The 7,181-nt window shown below is 36.4% G+C and overlaps 1 non-coding gene across 1 annotated transcript; it reads left to right on the forward strand.

Moving 5' to 3' along the window:
• Positions 1-5,983: 5,983 nt before the first annotated feature.
• LOC116111565 lies at positions 5,984-6,091 on the forward strand. Its single transcript, XR_004125098.1, has one exon. It is a non-coding gene; the product is annotated as a small nucleolar RNA R71 (small nucleolar RNA).
• The last annotated feature ends 1,090 nt before the right edge of the window (positions 6,092-7,181 follow it).

Raw genomic sequence — 7,181 nt, forward strand, 5'->3', positions numbered from 1 at the left:
AAACTTAGAATATTTTTAGGAGATTAAGTAGAACTCAAAGACTTGAATTGGATATTTTTAAGAGGGGGAGAGAGACCAGATTGAAAGGAGACTACACACGCCTCTCCTTCCCCTCTTCTGGAACTTCTCCTTTGAGTTTTCATGATGGCCATGAGCGGTTAAATTTTCATAACTTGGTCGAAGGAAATGGAGGCCTCATAATCAATAAAACTGTGAGATCTAATCTGTTTTTAGTGTTCAATATATGCTTTGAGTATTGGATGTTCTTCTATGCCTATTTTCAAGATTGTCTCATTTAATTACTAGGAGGCCTACTAGTTTATTATTTGTTGCAATCTATCACTAAATTAGATATCAAATCTGTAATTGTTTGAACCCTCTAATTTGTGAGTAACTAAGATTTAAGAATTTGATGCGTCAGGAATTATTAAATCTTAAGAAGAACGCTCAACTAAATTAAATACAACCGCTTGTGTTTGTGTTGTTCAGCTTCATCGATCTCTCTAGTTCTTAAGGCTGCTTCTAGATTAAACCTTTAGCGCTTGTCTTAGGTTGTTTAGTAGTAAGATTAATTACTTCGCTTGTTTCATAATTAACTGCAACTAAGGAGAGATAGGAAATAGTTCCAACAGTGAATATTCAAAGTATGAATTGATATATACTTGCATCGATGATTAGTTGTAAAATTCCGATGGTGGATGTTGACTTAGACCAAGGTTTGTTCTTTTGATTGATTTCGATAATTTGATTAGAATTTTCCCTTAGTTGTTTTTTCCTGAAATTGTTTTCATTATACTCAAATCCTCCCCATCCTTGTTCACGTAGAATAAAACTAGGCTAGACACTCTCCGTGGGAACGATCATTACTCGCACTGCTACATGTATTCTTAGATTTTAGTTCTAATTGCCTGAGACTGCACACCACCTGTATTTAATTTTAATATTAAAATTAAATTAGTGAGATTATATTTAAATATATCTCTGTATATATTTAAATGAATTATTATTATTAATTAAATGTTAATATATTATTATATATTAATTGATCTTAATAATAATAATAATTAATTAATTGAAATACCATAAAGGGTGTATTTGGTTGCAAGGGTGAATTAGGGTTGGAGCCCATGGCTATTCTTAAGTGGAATAGGGTTTTAATTGTTGCATTATATAAGTGCAACTTAAAATTAAAACATGAGAGAATTATGCATTCAATTAAAACCCTAGCCACCCTATCTCTCTCTCTCTCTCTCTCAAGAAGAAAACTTTTCTTGTTCTTCTTTCTTGATTCTTGAAGCCCTTGATTGTTCTAGCAAAATAATCAAGGGTTCTACGGATTATCTTCGTGTTGACTTCCGTGAGTGCGATCCTACTTTGGATCGATTAGCGAAAAATCATGTGAACAGTAGACAGTGAATAGTGTTCCTGTCCGAAATTAGAGATATTATAAGGAGCCTCCAAACGTATGTAAGTATTCTAATCCTTGAATGGATTTACTTTATACAGATTTTTGTTTATAAACATGTAAACGGTATAATCTATACTCGAATCTAGGCAAAAATAGGTAATTGATTTACCGATTGAATTTTTTGTTTTCCGCTGTGTATGGTAGATCAATTACTTACATATGCTCCAATTCCAAAGCAAGTGGCATGCTTTACCAAACACAAGACGATATGGGGACATTCCAATTAGTGTTTTAAATGCCGCCCGGTATGCCCACAATGCATCATTTAACTTCCATGGCCAATCTTTCCTCGATGCATTTACCGTCTTCTTTAGAATTTTCTTCAATTCCCAATTTGACAATTCAACTTGTCCACTCGTTTGAGGATGGTATGGCGTAGCCACCCGATGTGTCACCTCATATTTTCCAATAGAGCTTCAAATTGTCGGTTGAAAAAGTGCGTCCCTCCATCACTTATAATAGCCTGTGGTACTCCAAATCAAGAAGATATTCTTCCTAACAAAGCTTACCACTACTTTAGCATTATTGGAAGGTAATGCAACTGCTTCTACCTACTTTGACACGTAGTCCACCACAACCAAAATGTAGGTGTTCCCGAATGAATTTGGGAAAGGTCCCATGAAGTCAATCCCCTAAACATCAAAAAGTTCCACAACCAAAATATTGTTCAAGGGCATTTCATTCCTCCTTGAGATATTCCCACTTCTTTGACATTGGTCACACTGTTGAGCAAATCTAAAGGCATCCTTGAATAGATTTGGCCAATAGAATCCAGATTGAAGGACATTAGTTCTAGTTCTTGTTCCTCTAAAGTGACCACCAACTTCCTTTTCATGACAATGCCGCCATATGCTCTTCATTTCTTCTTCCAGCACACACTTGCGTATCATCTGATCCGCACAATGCTTATACAGAAAATGTTCCTCCCAAAAAAAGAACTTCAAATCAGAAAAGAACTTCTTCTTTTGTTGGAAATTCATATCCATCAGAAGCACTTGAGATGACAAGTAGTTTGCAATATTAGCATACCATGGTGCTTCTTCAATTTTCATCAATTGTTCATCCGGAAATGTGTCTTGAATTTGGACCTCTTTCTCATCCTCCTTTTCAAGTTGCTCAAGTCTTGACAAGTGATCTACCAGCACATTCACCGACCTTTTTATCCCAGATTTCCAAATCAAATTCTTGAAGCAGTAGAATCCATCGGATAAGTTTCGGTTTTACTTCTTGCTTTGCCAAAAGATGCTTGAACGCTGAATGATCCGTGTAGACAATGACCTTGGCACCTAGCAAATAAGAGCAAAATTTGTCAAATGCATAAACAACTGCCAAAAGCTCTTTTTCAGTGGTAGTGTAATTCAATTGTGCATCAGTCAATGTTCTACCAGCATACTATATCACATGCAAAACTTTATTCTTTCTTTGCCCAAAGACTACCCCTATCGCATAATCACTAGCATCACACATTAATTCAAATGGAAGTTCCCAATTGGGAACCGCAATTGCTTAAGAGTCTGAAAAGCATGCATGCAATCATCATTAAAATCGAATGGTGCATCTTTAAGTAACAAATTGAAAAGGGGTTTAGAAATCTTAGAGAAATCCTTGATGAATCTTCTGTAGAACCCCACATGTCCCAAGAAACTCTGGATATATTTGACATTTTTTGGAGGTAGCAACTTTTCAATCACTTCAGTTTTGGCTCAATCCACTTCAATTCCCTTCCTTGAAATCCGATGTCCAAGAACTATGCCCTCTTAAACCATAAAATGACACTTTTTCTAGTTTAACTCTAAGTTAGTGTCTTGACATCTCTGCAAAACAAGAGAAAGGGTAGAAAGACAATCATCATAAAAAGAGCCAAAAATAGAGAAATTGTCCATGAACACTTCAAGAAACCGTTCCACCATATCACTAAATATGGACAGCATGCATCGGTGAAAGGTGCCCTGTGCATTACACAACCCAAAGGGCATCCTCCTATACACAAATGTACCATATGGACAAGTGAACGTCGTCTTTTCTTGGTCTTCAAGAGCAATGGGAATCCGTTATACCCTGAGTAGCCATCTAGGAAATAGTGATAGGCACGTCCCACTAGTCTTTCCAATATCTAATCAATGAATGGTAGTTGAAAATGATCTTTCCTTGTTGCTTCATTCAGTTTCCTATAATCAATACACACCCTCCAGCCCATGACTGTCCTGGCCGGGATCAATTCATTGCTCTCATTTTTTATCACCATGATGCCCTATTTCTTTGGAACCACTTATACAGGACTCAACCAAGGACTATCTGAAACAGGATAGATGATTCTCGCATCTAAGAGTTTTACCACCTCTTTTCATACTACTTCCTTCATAGAAGGGTTCAATCGTCATTGTGGTTGCACTCTTGGCTTGATATTATCTTCCATAAGGATTTTGTGCATGCAAAAGATGGAGAAATGCTATTTATATCTGAAATGGTCCCTCCAATTGCAGACCTGTGCTCTTTCAACACTCGAATCAATTTCTCTTCCTCCAAATTACTTAAGTTTGCATTGATAATCACTGGGAAATAATCAGATTCACCAAGATACATACACTTGAGATGAGATAGTAAGGGCTTCAATTCAAGCTTGGGAGGTTCTTCTAACTTTGCCTTGTCCTTCTCCTTACTCATGTATTAGTCTTCAAATTTTGGATCCTGGATGGTGCTCATCGGTTGAAGTGCTTCCAAATACCTAACATACTCATTCTTCCTTGGCTCATCTTCCTTGGTAGTTTTGGATTAGGAAATGCATGCTTCAAGAGGTAGTTGAGGATTGATCTCTTCAAATGTGTCTTTTGCTACTCTATCAACCATATCAACCCCGAAACATGACTCTACTTTCGATGGAAATTTTATGGCATCAAACACATTAAAAGTTACCATTTCATCTTGGACCCTCAAAATTAATTTTTCTTCTTGTACATCAATTAAAATTCTTCTCGTAGCAAGGAATAATCTTCCCAAAATGAGCAATAACTCTTTGTCTTTCTCCATATCCAATACAACAAAATCTACAGGAAATATGAATTCATCCACCTTGACCAACACATCTTCAATAATACCCCGTGGATGTTTGATTGATCGATCAGCAAGCCACAAGGACACCATTGTAGGCTTCACTTCACCGATCCCTAATTTCCTAAAAACAGAAAAAGGCATTAGATTTATGCTGGCACTTAAGTCACGCAAAACTCTATCAAATGTAACACCTCCTACAACATAAGGGATAGTGAAACTCCCTAGATCTTTGAGAGTTGGTGGTAACTTCTTCTGTAAAATGGCGCTGCATTCCTCTGTAAGCATCATTGTTTCTTCCTCTTCCAGATTCCTCCTGTTTGAAATAATTTCCTTCAAGAACTTAACATAACTTGGCATTTGCTACAATGCATCTACAAAAGGAATGTTAACATGCAGTTTTTTGAAAACATCAAGAAATTTAATAAACTATTTATCCTGATTTTGCTTCCTTAATCTCTGAGGGAAAGGAACTAGAGGAGTGTGATTTGCCAACTCTTGTGGTATTTTAGGAAATGGCAATTTTTCCTTCCTTGTCTTCGATATCTTCTCCTTCTTTGGATATTCTTTTCTTGGACTTGTTAGCTTCTCTTCAACAATGATCTCTTCATCGACTTCTTCCTCAAATTCTTTCTTTTTCTCTAGTGGGTTCTCATCCTTCCCTTTTGGTTCAACTTCTTCTAAGACTGTTCCACTTCTTAAAGTTATGGCATTTGCTTTTTCACATGGATTTGTCATCATGTTACTTGGTAAGGAGCCTTGAGCACTCTCATTCAGTTTTTCCGAAATTTGACCCAATTGCACCTCCAAGTTTCGAATAGACGCTCATTGATTTTTGAAATTTGACTGCATCTCATTCATAAAACCTGTGGTTTCTTGCATGAATTTCCCAAACATATCCTCCAATTTTGACACTTTCTATTCAAGTGGTTAAAAATTTACCCCTGGTTGATGGTTTGGCACTGTCCTTTGATTTAATTGATTGTTTTGATTGCCCCAAGACAAGTTTGGGTGATTTCTCAAACCAGGATTGTAGGTGTTGAGAATGGACTATTCTGTTGTCTCTGATTCCCAGCCAAATAGTTTACTTGCTCTAATGATGAGGAGGATGAGGCAAAGGTGTTCCCTACTTGGCAGTCAATACTTGCATGGTTACGTGCACAAAAATCACATGTTACATATGGTGTTTGAATAGAATTAACATGCATACCTCCTATTTGTTTTTGAAGTGTGGCAACTTGGGTTGAAATGGCTATGTAAGCACCAACTTCATGAATACCCATGGACTTCTTCGGCACTAATCTCTCATCCGACCTTTGGTAGTTGTTACTTGTTAAAACTTCAAGTAACTCTTGAGCTTCCACCAGTGTCTTGTTCTGTGAAGCTCCCCCAGCTACTGCATTTACCATTGTTCAAACATTTGGTTTCAAACCCAAATAGAACGTTTGGACTTGCATCCAAACAGGCAAACAATGGTGTGGACACTTCCTAAAACATTTCCTTGTATCTCTCTCATGCTTCATATAATTATTCATGGTTGCTTTGTACAAACGAGGTAATGTCATTTCTCATCTTTGTCGAAAGAGCTGGTGAGTAATACTTGTAGAGAAACTTTTGTGCTAGATCATTCCATGTTGTGATAGTTCCAGCAGGTAATGAAATTAGCCATTCTTTTGCCTTTTCTCTCAATGAGAATGGAAACAGTCGCAACCTAATAGCATCGTCTATCACCCCGTTGTGCATGAATGTGTCACAGATTTCCAAGAAGTTGGCTATTTGCAAATTAGGATCATCTTTTAGATCACCCCCAAACTATATTGATTGTTGAATCATCTGGATTATAGCCAGATTTATCTCAAAGTTATTCACCTCAACAGACGGTCTTATTATGCTCAGACTACACCCATCAACTTGTGGAAGTGAAAACTCCCTCAAGGTTCTATTTTTAGCCATCTCAATGATTCTCTCCTCTCTTTCTCTTCTCTCTTTGATGAGTCTTCTTGCGGTTCTTTCAATCTTTGGATCAATAGGAAACACAGGAAGATTTCTTGCTTTTCGTATAAACTACAAAGGAAACAAAAAGAGTGTGAGATCACAAGCAAACAAAAATTAAACTAAAATAAGTAAAATTGAAAATTAAACTTCAATTTTGCAAAAACTAGAAAACTTCAATATTAACACAAAATCAATCCCCAGCAACGGCACCAAAAACTTGATACGTGGTTATTTCATATGCATATTTAGCAAGTGCACTAGTCATAAAAAGTAATAAAGTGATGAAGTAAAGTATCGTTCCCACGAGGATTGCGTGGTAAGTACCGATTTTCCAAATTTTATAACTAATTGAAGAATACAAAAATGTTGGATTTGCGAGAGCTACTAAAAACTAAATTAAAACAAAATATAAGATACAACTAAAATTAACACAACAACAGTAATTCAACAACGAAATTCAAATCAAGAGGAGAGGTTAGGGTTTCGATTTCACAAAGTTACTCCAATTCAACCTAATAATCCTATTATCCTCAAATTCACATGCAAAGATTACAAATCGAACTCCCTGGATTGTAAAATATACCTTCTCAAGCTATAATTCACTACTTATACCTATTAAACTTCCGCACCCAACAAATTGAAATTCAATAGTTCAAAGTCCCTTACGCAA

Source organism: Pistacia vera, unplaced genomic scaffold (assembly GCF_008641045.1).
Source record: "Pistacia vera cultivar Batoury unplaced genomic scaffold, PisVer_v2 Contig644, whole genome shotgun sequence".
NCBI lineage: Eukaryota > Viridiplantae > Streptophyta > Magnoliopsida > Sapindales > Anacardiaceae > Pistacia > Pistacia vera.